The sequence below is a fragment of the Protopterus annectens genome, chromosome 5.part1, assembly GCF_019279795.1.
Source record: "Protopterus annectens isolate FY-2018-M chromosome 5.part1, PAN1.0, whole genome shotgun sequence".
Taxonomy (NCBI): Eukaryota; Metazoa; Chordata; order Ceratodontiformes; family Protopteridae; genus Protopterus; species Protopterus annectens.
In genome coordinates this window covers 629,030,498-629,047,730 of record NC_056736.1, presented here as the reverse complement: position 1 = coordinate 629,047,730, position 17,233 = coordinate 629,030,498, and positions in this window count along the sequence as shown.

The following is a 17,233-nucleotide window of genomic DNA, read 5'->3' as shown; positions in this document are numbered from 1 at the left end:
CTGCAGAATGGTAGTTTAGTACCCCTGTTGTCTCAAGACAACCTACTGCTGGCATTTTGTCCTTCCCAATTACTGGCTCCATCATCTTTTGTTCCCCAACTTGCCTCTGTTGACATCTGTATGCCACATGGCCCCACTGGTTGCATTCAAAACATTTAACCCTAGGTCCTGGATGTGTACCTGGAATAGTGGCTTCCCCTGCTACTGGCAGATTCTGTCGGGGCAGTCTGAGCTGCCCACCATGAGTTCCTTTAGACCCATGAGCAGTACTGGGGGTCCTATTCCTGTGCAGGGATGCCCTGCTTGCTAGGTATAGGTCTCCCTTCTTCCCCAACTCATCTGAAGTAGCACATTGTCTATCTTCTAACCAAATCCTCATGTCCTCAGGCAAAGTGTTAAGGGCTTGTTCCTTCACCAAAAGGTCTGCCAAATCTTCAAAAGTGGTGACCTGATGACATCCACTCACCCACCTATGAAAATAAGTGCTCAGTTCAGTAACATATTCACACACACTTTCTTCTGCCTTGCGTCTATGCTCACAAAACTTTTTCGTATAAGTTTCAGGTGTTAACTTAAAAAATTCTAACAGACAATCCTTAACAGCAGTATAATTTAAGAAATTGTTGTCTGACAGTTTGGAAAGTACATTTACAGCTTTACCATGGAGTAAGGGGTCAAGAACCATACCCAGAGCCTTTGGTCAACATCATACTGTTTACATACCCTTTTAAACATATGAATGAAACTATCAAAATTATCCCCCTCTGTAAACTGCAGAAGAAATTTACTGACCTTTTGTGCTTCTGTGGTCCAGTTACTCCCTTCCCCATTACCTCCATGACTCTGGTGAAGAGTCAACATCTCCTTTTCGTGCTGCCTCTGCCTGTTCTTCTCCTCAGCTTTCAGGTGTAGCAGTTTCTCATTCTCCTCAGCCTGTAGACATCTCAGTCTCTCTGCTACTTCTGTTTCCAAACGCCTGGCCTCCAACTCAAGTCCTTTAGCTCCGGATGGATTTTTAAGTCCTCTGCAGAAAGGTTGAGCTGTCCATTCTCTGAGTGTTGTACATCTCCATGGCCAGTCTGATTGCTCTTCTGATTGCTGTTTTCAGATGCAGCTGTCATCAAAGCTGCCATCATGTCTGCCTTAGTCAGGTTTCCATGCACCAGTCCCTTAGCCTGGCACATCTCAGCCAACTGGCTCCTTGTCAGCTTGCAATACTTCTCTGCTGACATGCTTGCCTGCTGTCCCTGACTAAGCTAACAAAAGAAATAAAACAGTTGTGATCTGAACTCTGAATATTCACTGTGTGGCTGGCAAAATTTTGTAAATAATTCTATGCCATTGTAAATATGACTATAATCCACAGGCTTGTCCTCTTAAATGTAAGAAAACTGTGTTAAATGTTGAACTTCAAAAATGCAACCACAGTGCACTCTGCTAGAAGAAAGCTGATCTCAAAGTTTGGAGACATAATATCTGGACTGAGAAATTCCTTCTATTGTTTTGAGACCAGAGTTAATTGCTAGATTTTACACATATAATGTCTTTTATTGCTTTAGTTTCCTGGCCAGGTACAAGATCAAAGAAATATTAAAACTCTGAGTTTCTGTTAGTATGGGAACCAAAGAAGAATGATATAATCTAAAATGAGTCAACAGTGATGTATTAATTTTAAGACTTTCTCAGAGAGAGAGAGAATCAGAGCACTTTGCATTTGTCTTCAGAACTGACCACTCATCAGCAGTTACTTTGCTCTGTCTGTGTGTAAGTAGGATCTTAGACTTTATTATTTCTCTTAAGAAATAGATAGAAAATAGTAAGTTTAGACTAGCTGTTTTCTATATTTATGTCAGACTATTATACAATATTATTTTAAGCATTGTCCTGTGGTTTCTGAACTCTTGACTAGCACTATGTTGAATTGAGATTTGTCTTGTGTTTTTATTATTTATTATTAAATATTTTTAAATCTTTCAAGTGTGGATGTTTTGTGTAGAGATAATTTAAGCTCTAGCGTACATTGCATGTATATAGCGATACTGTACGAAGCCACTCCAAATAAGCCTTGTTGTTCATCACACTTACTAACTGGATAATAATATTGCACAATAATAATTGGACACCCTTTGGTAAGGGCCTTTTTAGTAGCTGGTAAGAGTAGTTTGTGGCAGTGATTACTACCTTATAGCCTGGTAGGAGGGCATATTTGGAGAACTTGTGCCAGCCTTCCCCAGAAGAGTCTGTCTGTTTATATATAAACCAAATTTCAAAGTGTGTGTGTGTCAGCTACTTGGACAGGAACACGAAGCACTGGTTGGACAGAGAGGGCACTGGAGGCTTTGGCTTGACTACTAGGCTGAGATCTGTACCCTATAGCTTTGCCAGTGGGGAGTCTTATTGGGGATCTGGAGAGAAAGGGAGAAACCAGCCCCAGACTGACTGTGATCTCTGTGCTCTTAAGGGAAATTGTACTTTACTGTGTGTGTATTTGTTATCCTTCCCAGTGTGAATGCCCCTCACTGGTGTTAGTGGTGAAGATTGAGGCTCCTTGATTACTGGGCCAGTGCATGGGTGTCACTGTCCCAATCATGCAGTGTGCTCATGAACTTGTAACTTTATCATTAAGTTTTTAACTTTTTCTTTTCTTTCTCTCATACATTCATACTTTGACAGAATAAAAGATCTCTCATACTTCTTACCTTTCAATCCTGAGGGTACCGCCCTCAACACAAGGCACCTCCTTGTGTTAATTTGTCCTTTACTGTATGTGCACATACATTTATTATACTCATTTGCTGTGGGATCCTCCCACTATTATTTCTATCCCTTACAAAGAACTCGGTCAAACAAAAACACAATCATGCACTTATTCCACGTTTTGCTAAAATTGTCTAAAAGAGAGAAAGATAAAAAACACAAACCAACCCTTTTCCTTTACAAAACAATTTCTCTGCCAAGGCTAGTATATTTGCACACCCTGAGGAGCTGCACATCTGAGTCTCTGACTATTCCATACAAAGCAGTGTGGAATTCACAGAAAAGCTGTGATGGGCCCTATTCCAGAACTGCCCTGCAGCAATACCAAAGTTCAGATCCAGAGAACGGCACCAAATTGTTACAGTAATAAATAAATAACATTAAGAATTTACCTTTTATGCCTTCAGTCAGGAATAACACTTCAGGATGTGCAAACAGAAATTATTCTTACAGCGCTGGGAAACAATCTTCATAGCCGTTGATAAATCAGTCTCTCTGAAGAGAGACAAACTACATCTTTTATACATTTTCTTAACAAAACTGGTCATGCAGTTTTATTACATTACAATGATTCTGACTAATAGAAGACTTTGGAAATGTCCTCATCCCTCGTGATTTTCGCCTCAGACCTCATGTGAACACCTTTCTATACATGATCTACCTGCTTTCAAGGGATCTTGTTTCTGACCTTAGATGTTTCAAACCTTCCCTAGCAACAATGCACTCCTAGTCTGGAGGAGTCAGGCTAACAAATTCCTTTTTGTAGTAACTAACATGCTTCGACTTCATGCGACATGTACTTTTTCCTTATTACATATTAAAAGAATGCATTTAAGACACAGTAATAATTTTAGCTTATGAAGTTATATTTTTCCCAGCCCTGCATACAAATTATATTTGCTTTTTAACAATCATATTATAGCATCATTAATAAAACTTAAATTAATATACATTTTAATAAGCTGATCTTGTCCCATAACACAGGTTAAGCACAGGTAGAATAACAGCAACAACACTATATGATCCCCCTGCTATCTGGAGAGTCTGGCCTACCTCCACTGGCATCACCCTGCCATCTCAAAAGTCTGGCCTACCTCCACTGGCATCCCCCTGCTATCTGGAGAGTCCTGCCTACCTCCACTGGCATCCCCCTGCCATCTGGAGAGTCTGGCCTACCTCCACTGGCATCTCCCTGCCATCTGGAGAGTCTGGCTTACCTCGACTGGCATCCCCCTGCTATCTGGAAAGTCTGGCCTACCTCCACTGGCATCCCTCTGCCATCTCGAGAGTCCAGCCTACCTCCACTGGCAGACTAGCCTGTTTACTGGCATTTCACCCTTCTGTACAAAACAGAAATAACACCATACTGAGTACAATATACCCATAAGAGCAGAAAGCAGGTATTAGGAGGTATACCTACAATTTCAGATCTACTATACAATAACTCAAAAAAAATGGAAACAGTGTAATAAGGAAGTTGCCTCTCTCTAATCTATTCTTCCCACTGGCAGAGGAGGTCTGGGTTGTGCCTCCCCAGATCGCTAAACTTATCCTAGCATTGTTTGGCAAAGAAGGTGATGATGTCTGAGATATCACTCACTTCCATGGCAACAGTATGCTAGGTATCCATCTCACACAGGGGGTGTTCACAGTCTTCCAGCAGCCACTCCCTATGCTGTGTGGGCAGCAGGTGTAAGAAGATTTTTGTCTCCCTCTTATACCATTTGGGAGCCCAGACAGATACAGGTGAGGTCACATACACTCACCTGGTGAAATCCACCAGTAACAATGGTAGCTGGAGTGCAATGTCGCATGTCATGTTGGCCACATGCTGAGCACTGACAGGCAGCACAGTAGCATGAGATCCATTTATGTTAGTGTGATTCACATGATCAGTATCATGTGGGAGGGTGGCAGGTGTGTGGCCAGGCTACACAGGTACATGCACTATATGTGACTCACATGCCAAAGCATGCTCAGGATGGGCACCTGGGTAGTCCGACAACCATGACCAGTATCATTTGCAAATGTTTAGTTTTGCAACCAAGCTACATAAATGAGCACACTTTAACTGACAAACCAGACCGGGCCTACTAATATGGAATAGAGCTGATAGTGTTATTAGTAAAATTCAGAGTAGATCACTATAAATCACTTCATAAGCATAATGGCTGTGCTACAGGGGTTCATGATAATTGCTCAACTGATGAAAATGCAGAGAGGTGAAAAGCTGAAACCTAAACTTTGATGCTGGAAATGTCTGCAGTGTGCTACCATGGTAGAACAGGGATTGGGGAATTGGCCCTTCCCTTGCCATATTGCAGTCTCAAAGCAAGTATATATAATTAGCAAGGGGTGTTGGGGTGCAGGGGGGCTTGCTCCTCCTGCAAAAAAAAACATTTTTTTTTCTGTTTTTCAGTTTGATATTGTGGATGTCAGTGTTATAACATTCAAAATGTTCAGCCAATGACATGAATCCTAGATTCAGTCCCCATTGCAGTATGATGAAAAGCACTGCTGCCATTTTGCAGGAAATCGTGCTACAATGAGGAACAGAGAATACAGACGAAAGTGGATATCTGAGTAAAGTGACATACAGGGCAAGTGTCAGCAGATATGATTACTAGTAATGCACACTGTCACTGTAGTCACCACTCAGGGGTGCATGGCTGCCACAAACAGTGGTCACATGGTGGAGTATTGTGTGTGCTAATACTGCGATTGCCATGCCAGGGATTCATAGGTTCATAGGTAAGTTATAGGTAATCAGTCTGCAGACCATTTCAAGTCTAGACAAAAGTCCTATTTAGTAGTTCCCTCCAGCCTCAAACAGAACAAGAGAAGGTAGTCCAGGGAGAATATCAGGCTGCCCATCCATTTATCTAGATGTACTGTATGTTTGGTCCAGAGGTAGGGGAAGTGTTGGGATAGGACTATCACCACAATGTGTTTTATTTATCTGCTGGTAAATGGTTAGCTCCTTTAACCAGATATTTCAGATACCTTTTTTGTGAAGGAATAGGAGGACAAAGGGCTGGATTTTTCATAGCTTGAAAAAGCTACATACACATATCCACTGAGGAGTCTATACGAAACTGAATAAGAAACGGTCAACCTCTCCTGGTAACTTAGTTTTTTTGAGGCTGTTGATCATTTTAGTTATGTACTTCTGGGGCTTCTCAAGCTGAGTGATATATTTAGACAAATACATGCCAAAAGCTGCATTATATTCAATAATAGGTCTGATAACATACAGAGTAAAGGGAATTAAGACTTCTTCATATCCAGTGGAAATGTCTTATCTGCAGAAACATGTTGGTCAAATGATAAGGAATTATCAACAAAGAGTGCCTAGATCATTTAGGACAGTGTTTGACTAGATGGGGTGGTCATCTATATGGTGTGTAAAAATATTTGTCGATCAGAGTGAAATGTGCTATATTTTTTTCACATTTTATTTGAGAGCATTGTCCTTGCACTAGTTGTTAAGATAGTTTAGCCCATGTTGGAGCACTTATGAGCCAGTAAAAGATTGAATAACAACAGCCCAATTTACAGTAGAATACAAGCTTATATAAGAAAGTATGAGAAATAGATGTCAAATAGAAGAAGACCCAACAGTGAGCTCTGTGGTACACCACTGGTAACCCATTTGCTTTCAGAACTGGTACCTGCAACTCTAACCACATGGGCTCTGTCAGACAGTTAGTTATGCACCTCACAATATAAGGATTTATATTCAGATTTACAAGTCTGTCAGTAATGTCTGTAAGGGAAATACTGCCAAAGATCTTTGCCAGGTCCAAATGTGCTGTATGTATAACTGTTATCCACTGCTTCGGTTAGTTTTTCAGAGAAATGAATAAGGCTAAAAGAGTCAGGAGCTTCCTTTAACAAAGGTGAGTTGATAAAGGTCCAAAGTTTAAGAGGTGCTCAATGCCCAGATTAATGAGGTCTGAGATAATATGCTCACCAGTTTTACATATGAGGCTAGTGAGACTAATGTATCTGTTGTTACCAGGGTCCGTGGTTGGGCCACCCTTGTGTAGATAATATGCTCACCAGTTTTGCATATGAGGCCAGTGAGACTAATGTATCTGTTGTTACCAGGGTCTGTGGTTGGGCCACCTTTGTGTATTACAAAGGCTGTTTTCCAGGCCTCAGGAATGTAACCAGTGAAGACGGTTAGATTAAAGAGGTTACATAGCCTGGTATGTTACCAGGACCCATGGATGAGGTGTCCTTAGGTATTGAGAGAGCTGACAGAACTTGTTCTATTGTAATTAAAGGGGTGGCTGGGATTGTGGACTCTTTAAAATTGCACTGAATTTGTCAGCTAGGATATTAAATATTTCCTTTGGGTCAGAGTATGTAGTACTATTGTGGACTAGCTCTAAACATTGTTAGGTTTTAACTCTTGACTCCCCAACATAGTGAGACAAATATTTGTAGATATTTTTGGTTTGGTGGCTATTTTAAGATCACACTCAGCTTTGAACTCCTTATGGTTCCTTTAACCTCTTTACTAGTTTCCTTAAGTGTCCTCTTAAGGAAGGTAGAATGAGGCCTTAAGCAATTTGATTATCTTGTTATAAAATGTATTTGCATAGGTATTCCTCACAAGGCTTTGATTTTAAATTTCATTATATTTCTTCTGGAGAGAGACTGCCTTATCAGTACAGCTATTCAAGAGGGAGTAGAAGTCAGAGGCCCGGTCAGCAGCTGGCTCCATTTGTAGAAGTCAGAGGCACTGTCAGCAGCTTTAGCAGCTGGCTCCATTTTTAGAAGTCAGAGGCACAGTCAGCAGCTTTAGCAGCTGGCTCCATTTGTAGAAGTCAAAGACACAGTCAGCAGCTTGTGCAGCTGGCTCCATTTGTAGAAGTCAGAGGCACGGTCAGCAGCTTTAGCAGCTGGCTGCATCTGTAGAAGTCAGAGGCACGGTCAGCAGCTTTAGTAGCTGGCTCCATTTGTAAAAGTCAGAGGCACGAACAGCAGCTTTAGCAGCTGGCTCCATTTGTAGAAGTCAGAGGCATGGCCAACAGCTTTAGCAGCTGGCGCCATTTTATTTTAAAAAGAAAAGAAAGCCCCTGTGCTGATCCCCACGGTAGTGCTGCTTGTTTTGCCTCCTGTTCCTCCCACCAGAAGCTCCCTCCCTCCCTACCTCAAAAACCTAAGGAATACCTCCTGCAATTACCTCTGACATTTCCCTGGAGCTGCCGGCTAAATTGGGCTAAAGAACTACTGTGAAGACTGCCTTAAAGTAAATATTGTGAATTTCCTCTCACTAAAAGCACCCTCCAGAAGCTCCCTCCCTACCTCAAAAACCTAAGGAATACCTCCTGCAATTACCTCTGACATTTCCCTGGAGATGCCAGCTAAATTGGGATAAAGAACTACTGTGAAGACTGCCCTAAAGTAAATATTGTGAATTTCCTCTCACCAGAAGCTCCCAACAGAAGCTCCCTCCCTACCTCAAAAACCTAAGGAATACCTCCTGCAATTACCTCTGACATTTCCCTGGAGCTGCTGGCTAAATTGGGCTAAAGAACTACTGTGAAGACTGCCCTAAAGTAAATATTGTGAATTTCCTCTCACCAGAAGCTCCCTCCCTACCTCAAAAACCTAAGGAATACCTCCTGCAATTACCTCTGACATTTCCCTGGAGCTGCCGGCTAAATTGGGCTAAAGAACTACTGTTAAGACTGCCTTAAAGTAAATGTTGTGAATTTCCTCTCACCAGAAGCTCCCTCCAGAAGCTCCCTCCCTACCTCAAAAACCTAAGGAATACCTCCTGCAATTACCACTACATTTCCCTGGAGCTGCCGGCTAAATTGGGCTAAAGAACTACTGTGAATACTGCCCTAACGTAAATATTGTGAATTTCCTCTCACCAGAAGCTCCCTCAAGAAGCTCCCTCCCTAGCTCAAAAACCTAAGGAATACCTCCGGCATTTACCTCTGACATTTCCCTGGAGCTGCCGGCTAAATTGGGCTAAAGAACTACTGTGAAGACTGCCCTAAAGTAAATATTGTGAATGTAGGTAGCCTTAAACCAAATACTGCCTTTGTAACTACCTACTTAATAACTCTTACATTTTTCTTTAACTTCCCTTGTAAACGATTCAGCAGCCTACCGCGGACCAAATGAAAATACACCCCCCCAGGTCAACTGTGTCCTAGATATTTCTCTCAGTGAAGGTTAGGTGTCCCACACCCCTTTCCTGCATGCTTTCTTCTCTTTCACCACTTGGTGGCAGCACATACCAACCATAAGACAGTACAACTTTTATCTTAACTTGGCTCCTCTCCTATGAAGCTGTCTAAATAGCTTAAGACCCAGTATTAACACTGTTAACAATCTGGTTATTTACCCCCTGTACAACATTCCATAACTAAATTGAACACATTATTTTCATTCCTGAAAGTTATCTCTTCTTACCTAATTTTACATCTACCATACCTGCTTACCTTTCTATCTCATTTGCAGTGGCTGATACTTTTTCTGCTGCTGGTTTTCTTTTCTGTTCTTAGCTTCCAGTTATCTTCCCTGCCCACTAATCTATTCCCTGCCTCACTATCTCTCCGACCTCCTCTATTTTTATCCCCTCCCCCTCTATCACCTGCCCTAGGGTTGCCAACTTTTCATGTCAAAAATTCTGGACATGTACATGAAAGCAAAATGCGGTACCCCCCACACGTGCGCCCCCCACACGCATGCGGTACCCCCCACCGCACACACACATGCACACACGCACACACACACGCAGCCATTCCGGTGTCCCATTACTTGGCTATCTCTCCATTTCTCCCCAGTTGCCATAAATACTGTTCAAAACTTGTGTGCATACTGTTTTCAGCTTTACTTCTACAATGATTACAGATACTTGGATTTAATGTAAAACTTTTATTTCGAATTTTACAGCACAAGCACTAATAGCCATTTGCTAAACAAGCAATACAGTCTCTCATAAACAGACATAGCTTTAATACTTATTTGCCTTTAAAACTCACATTAACAGCATTGAAACCTACATTCAAAGAAAATGCATCTGGCCAGTGGTGGATTAAGTTTACCTTTGGGATTTTTCAAATCATAGCCCCCTTGCACACATTTTTAAAGCCAAGCAAAAGTTCTTTGATTCACCTTCCTGATTGTATTAAATTTTAATAGATAATAACAGCAAGCAGACATGAATTAGCAGCCATCACAACTTTAAGATTGGTACTGAAACAAAACACATGAACCAATAATGACAAAACTGCCCAATTCAGAACATTTCAACCATAAATGGCCACTCATACTTATGTCATTAAAATCCAACAATATCAGTCAATATGCACAATCTCTGCAGAGTGCAGAAGTAAAACATCATCTAAATTCCACATTAAACAAAGAGATCTGCAACTACTGAAAAGTTGCTGCTAGCAAACAATTTTATATTTCAGTGCTGAATGCAGAAAACTTCTGACACATGAAGAGAAACATCTTTTCACAGGGGCTTCAGAGCTGCAGAATTTTTTTTTCTTTACATCAACCAGTACTTCATCTCCAGTCAGAAGTTAGAACGTGACAGAAATATGAAACAATTAATCAGGTCTGAAGGGTTTTCTTGCACTTATTCAGAAGGCTACAGTGGACTGAAAAATCTCGGCCCCTGCCCCATTAAAATACAACACAGTATGACTCTGAGCCTATCACCCGTGACTACTTTAAACTCTAAATCATGAACAAGGAAAGGGATTGACTGAATCTTCAGACACTAATAGTTTAAGGATGGTTATGCCTTTCAAGTATGGTACAAACAACCAGTTCAGCAATTTTGTAAATCAGAAACATTAACTAGAGCCCTTTTTTCCTCTTTTTTTAAATATTGTAATGCTAGTAAAACAAAGAATTATAACACATTTCTAGTCTCACTTAGCATGGAAATTATCTGGTACCTGAAAAAGTGTTTAATTTAAGATCAGTCTGCTGCTCTGATCTTCTGCTCAATGTGCACTGCCTTCGTTGCTGAAAGATTTCAATGCCAAACCTCTTTTTTTGCTGCAACCAGTTATATTTTGCTCATACATTTTTTTCTCACAGAAAATATTTTCTGTCAAGAAAGTTCTGTCTTCATTTTATACATACCTGCAAAACAGGTTTCTCAACACAGTATCAATGGTCAAAAATTCCCTGTAGGTATCAACAAGACAGACTCAGCACTGAGCTGAGGGGAAAAAAAAACGGAACTTACATGTGTAGCTGCTGTGCCCGCAGTGTTGAAATGGAGAAAATTCAGACAGCTGGACTCGTACTTTGCCTGGGTGCTCGGCTTTTCAGCATACGTCTTCTGTTAACTTCTTTACAATTCAAATTCCGCGCGCAGGAAGACAAGACAGTGAGTAGACAGACGTAAACAGTAGCAAACACACTTTTTGTCACCATCTGCACCCGGACGCAAAGGGCATTCTTAAAGAAGAATGCCCATAAAAAAAAATAATAATTTTTTTAAACTAAACAAAAATGTGCACACAGTGCACCATTTTTTCCGGACAACACATGCATTTTCCGTTCTTCCGGACAGTGTCCCTTAATTCTGGACAGTCCGGAAGAATTCTGGATGGTTGGCAACCCTAACCTGCCCTCCCCTAAGTCTACTTCTAGAGGTCATGCTCTGTGGCGCCACTTTTTAAAAAGAAAAGGAAGCCCCTGTGCTGATCCCCGCAGCAGTGCTGCTCGTTTTGCCTCCTGGTAAGTTTGGAACATTATGGTTATCATGTTTTAATTAAGGCTCATCATATCATGTAAGCCTGTTTGAATTACTTAAATACTTTTATTACAGTGCCTTCGACATTGTATATAGTTATCTACAGTTTTGTGTGTTCATAATAGCATTAGCCACTAAACTGTTTGCAATACTTTCTTGTGATCGCGTTTTGCTTACAGAACGGTGACTTTTGGTTCCTTTGCATAACCTTTTTTCTCCCAATTACTAGCATAGCGCTAGCGTTATCTTGTACACCATCTAAAAGGCGGTGCAATGACATAGGACTGAACAAATTCTAATTGAAGGCTTTTGCTGTGATGTTCATCGTGCATACAGCTGCAGTCATAACAGATAGGTTCTCCTGCCATCAGGCGGGTCCTTGGTCGGCCGAATTCCAAAGTCTAGGTCCGGCCTCGGTTGTCGTCACTTCTTCCCTGACGTCAGTGCGCCAGGGGTATAAAAGAACCAGCCGACGCCGTTTTCTTCAGTCTTTCTTGCCGCGCGGTGCCTGAAGCAGAAGCAGTTCGCAAGTGCCGGTCGGCCAGCTCCTGAAATTACGAAACTTTTGAAACCGAAGTCTTCTTGAAAGCTAAGTACCCCGTTGGGGAAACTTTTCTTGCCTCAGACCGATGTCAGACAAAGTTAATAATTGTATTTCATGTGGGAAGCAAATACCGCATAAGGATTTCCATTCCCTCTGTATACCTTGTTTAGGCCCAGACCACGACGTCTCGGTCTGTTGCTTTTGTGCTACATTCAACAAACGCACCATTAAGCGTCGGGCGGAGTTCGCCCAGCATTATTTTGGAAAAACATTTAACTATATTATGTCGTCGGATACTCCGACTCCAGTTTTGTCTAAAAAACGCAAAGTTAAGGACCGACACACGAGGTCCGCGGCCTCTACCGACACCACGCTAAAGCCGACTACACGTGGTCCGGTTCTCAGCGAGGCGCCTACGCAGCCCCTGACTACCGACGACACTTCATTGGTGGTGTCTCCTGTGCCCGAGGTCTCAGGCTCCTCGGCCCACACCCCGACTACTGATACCGAAGCCACTCTTGGCGTTGAACCTCAAAATGTGGACAGGTCTACCTCCACTCAAGGTGTCTTCAGACCTTCCTCTTCTTTCTCCATCAAGGCTTTCACTTAGTCTAAAGCAGCCATGCACTCTAAGAAACAAGCTACTCAGGACCCATCTCCAGGCCCCATGCCTAAAAAACAGATGCTTAAAATGGCTGAGGATTTAATTACTCTTATCAGGGGTTCTCAACCCCCACCGGACAAAAGGCCCAGAGTGGAGGAAGAATCCCCCTCCTCTGATCAGGGCTCCATTATTTCAGAGCACTCTGATGATCAGGAACATTCTTACTCCCCTTTTGAAGACTCTGATGCGGAGGAGTCCATTCCTTCTGTATCCCCCTCAGAGGATTACTCATTTGGGGAAACTTTGCATACCTTAAGGGAACACTTCCACTGGGAAGGCCAAGATTATTCAGATTCCAAGAAAAGGCTTAGGGAATTTCTCTTACTACCTCAGCACAGGCCTCTGGCTATACCTCCTGTCTTGGACATCCTAGATGATGTTTACTCGGAGGCCTGCCTTAACCCGGACTCTCTACCTCCAGCCCCAGTTAAGCCTGACAGGTACTACAGGGTTCCTGACTCACACCAATTTCTATACAAAAGCCATGCTGCTGACCCAGAAACCATCTCACAGGGCCCCAAGGGAATTAAGGCCTCCACTGCTAAAAATCCATTACCTTCGAGAGAGATTCCAGATCCTTAGAAAGGTGGGGAAAAAAGGTATATACCTCGGCTACCTTAACCATGAGGGCCTTAAAACTGTCAGTTCCATATGCTAAAATACCAACAGTTTTTGTTATCACAATTGAAAAGTAAAATGTCACAACCTGAACAACCAGACTTGAAGGAGTTGCAGGATTTGATGCATAGTGCAGAACAAGTGGGTAAGCATACCTTACAATGTGGTTTTGATGCTCTAGAGGCCTCATGTAGAGCTGCTGTTACAGGATCAGTCATACATAGACATGCCTGGCTCAAGGAACAAACCTTGCCTGATCATGTCAAAGCTAAATTACTTGATGCCCCTCTTCAAAAGGATGTATTATTTGGTGCTAATGCTGAGGAGGTATTAAGGAAAATGGAGGAAAAGGCTAAATCAATGCAAACTGTGAAATATTTTCTACAGGTACAACCCCCACGTTTCAGTAGAAATTGGCCTTCCAAAAATTGGTCCTTTCCAGCCATGGACAGACCCCAAAGAGGCAGATACAGGCGCCCGAGGGGCAGAGGACAATCCCAAGGATCGTTTAGAGGCAGACAATGGCAAGCTCCTGCACAAAGAGGTGGTGAGGATAACTCGCAATCATTCAGAAAGCAAGCCCAATGACTTTCCCCTTTGCATGCCAAACAAGACTCAAATGGCAGCCCCCTTAGGAGGAAAGCTGGCATTATTTTCAAGAAATTGGCATATTGTCACAAAGACAAATGGATCCTGGACATCATAAACAGAGGCTACAGATTCCATTTTCACACCCTTCCAAAAATGAGAGGCATGCCAAACCTGCCACACAATCAAAGGGCAGAGGCACAAAGGCAAATTACAGATCTCATAGACATGAAAGCTATTCAAGAGGTACATACGAACAAGGTCAAGGTTTTTATTCCAGGCTATTCCTGGTACCAAGGAAGGGAAAAGATTGGAGACCTATTTTGGACCTATCCATCCTAAACACATTTCTACTCGTACCAAAATTCAAGATGCTCACTCTACAGCAACTTCTTCCCATGCTGGGCAAGGAGTCTTGGCTGGTAACATTGGACCTCAAGGAGGCATACCTGCATGTCCCAATCAGACAAAATTGCAGAAGATACCTCAGATTTCTTGCAGGTTCAACCCATTATCAATTCTCTGCATTGCCCTTTGGCTTATCTACTGCACCCAGAGTATTCACAAAATGCCTGGAATCAGTAATTGCCTACTGCAGACTTCAAGGGATACAAATATACCCCTATTTGGACGACTGCCTGATCCAAGCGGACAGCAAGCACATTCTTCTGAAACATCTGGCTTATGTAATAATGTTGTTGAACTCTCTGGGATACACAGTCAACAAAAAGAAATCAAGGCTAATACCCTCTCGGAAGATAATTTTCCTGGGTGCCAACTTGGACACAAACACCCAGATGGCCTACCTCACGCCAAAGAAGCAGGGGCAACTAACTCAGTACTTCAGAGCACTAGCAAATTGCACCAGGCTGACTACTAGGAAAATCCTGCAGGCTCTGGGATTCATGGCATCTTGCATTTTACTAATCCCATGTGCAAAGCTGCATATGAGGAAACTTCAGTGGTACCTGAAAAACATATGGTCTCAACACAGCCACAGTTTGGAAACAATAATACCACTAATTCCATGTCTACAAAAGGAATTTCTGTGGTGGGCTCAAGCATGCCAAACAAACACAGGTCTTCCATTCAGCAAGCCTCAAGCAAATCAAGTCATCACAACAGACGCCTCGGACTACGCATGGGGCACATGACAGATCGGTGCATTCAGGGCAAATGGTCCCAAAAAGAAAAGCACCTTCACATCAATCAAAAGGAAATGCTAACAGTAATAAAGGCTATTATAGCTTTCAAGGACCTGCTGCAACCAGGTCAACTATTGATAAGAACGGACAACACCACAGTTATGTGGTACATAAACAAACAGGGAGGAACACATTCATACCCCCTATGCAGACTGGCCATGTCACTTTGGAACATGGCCATGGACTTACAAATCGAACTACAAGCACAGTACTTGCCAGGCAAGGAAAACACGCTGGCAGACAACCTAAGTAGAAATATGACAGATCCACACGAATGGAAGTTACATCCAAAAGTTTTTACAGAAATAATCCAAACATGAGGAAGGCCAGACATAGATCTCTTTGCCTCCCACAAAAATCACCAATTGACAAAATTCTGCTCAAGGATTTTCCATCCAAAGGCCTGGAGAGTGGATGCTCTCTCTTTCAGTTGGACATCAATGACAGTTTATGCCTTCCTACCTCTTCCTCTGCTGCCCAAAGTTCTATTGAAAACCAGAGCAGACAGACCAAAGATGATTCTCATTGCTCTGGACTGGCCAAGACAACACTGGTACCCACTCCTGAGGAGCCTGACGCATTCCCCATCATGGACCCTGCCTCTAATGCCTCTTCTTCTGACTCAGCACAGCTTCAAAACTCTTCACAGCCAGCTACAAACACTCAGTCTAGCCACATGGAAGATTCCTTAGCATCACAACAGACCCTACTCTCCAAGGAGGTGCAGGATGTCATTCTGGAGGCCAGAAGGCCGTCAACTAGAAAAGCTTACTCCGCAAAATGGAAACGGTTTTGTGTCTGGAATGAGAAAAAGGGTCAGGATCCTGGAAAACTGAATTTACCTCAAATACTACAGTATCTAGCTGAGCTGCTAAGCAGTGGACTTTCATTCTCCTCCATCAAAATCCATGCCTCAGCCATTTCTGCAGAATACAACACTGATCCACCCTTATTCTCTCACCCTCTCTTAAGACAGTTCCTCAGAGGGGCTAAGAATCTAAGACCCCCAAGGAAACAACCAATACCTGCTTGGGATCTCAATTTCATTCTGGAAAAACTGACCCTGCCTCCCTTTGAGCCAGCTGCCTCATCAGATTTGCAATATTTGTCCTGGAAAACAGCTTTCCTTCTAGCTATTACCTCAGCTCGTAGAGTTTCAGAACTACAAGCTCTCATGGCTGTGCAGCCTTTTATCATCTTCCATCAGGACAGAGTTTCCTTATGAACCAACGTAACCAACAAAAAGTAAGCAAACTGAATAAACACGAACGAGGAACAAACCACTTGAATGCCCATTGTTTGTTGCCTTTATATCCATGTGGCTTTTTGTAGTTGCACTAGTGAGGTTGAGGGTAGGTTCCTAAATTCTATATAATAATACAATACTACAATTTCTATACAACAATACAATACTAGAATTTAATCAAAACTTGCAGGTGTAATACACATATATATATGTGTATATATACTTTTACTTCCTTGTCATTGTTGCATTGTTGTTGTGTTTGTTTGTTCTAGCCTATTAAACACTTGCATAATGGGTACACAAACAATGGGCATTCAAGTGGTTTGTTTGCCACTTTATATTAGGCTATGATTAATCCATTGTATCTTACAGAAAAAGTTGTTTTCTATGCATAGTTTTTAAATACAATTTGGTCGAGCCTGGATGTATTAACAGAAAGGATTAGTATTTCATTGTCCTTTTATATTGGTTACATTACGGGGCACTTTTAAACTGTTTTAAATTGTTTTTAGATTAAGGTGTGCTGCGGCACTATAGGATGTGGCAATGAGGTCATTTCCTGTATTTTTCTATTACAAAACTGTTAATTTCACTTGTTTGTTTGTAACTTTTGTATTCTCTGAGGAAGCCACGGATGTCCGTGGCGAAAACGCTCTTTTTGTGGAATTAAAAGCGTTCAGTCTTTTACAACTGGTGTGCTTTGTCCTTGCTGAACAAGGTTCCTCGTTCGTGTTTATTTTCCTTATGAACCAATCCGTCCTTTATGCCTAAAGTGGTATCCAGGGTAGCTTTGAATCAGGCCATACACTTACCTACCTTTTATCCTAATCCTCAAAACAAAGGGGAGAGATTACTACATTCC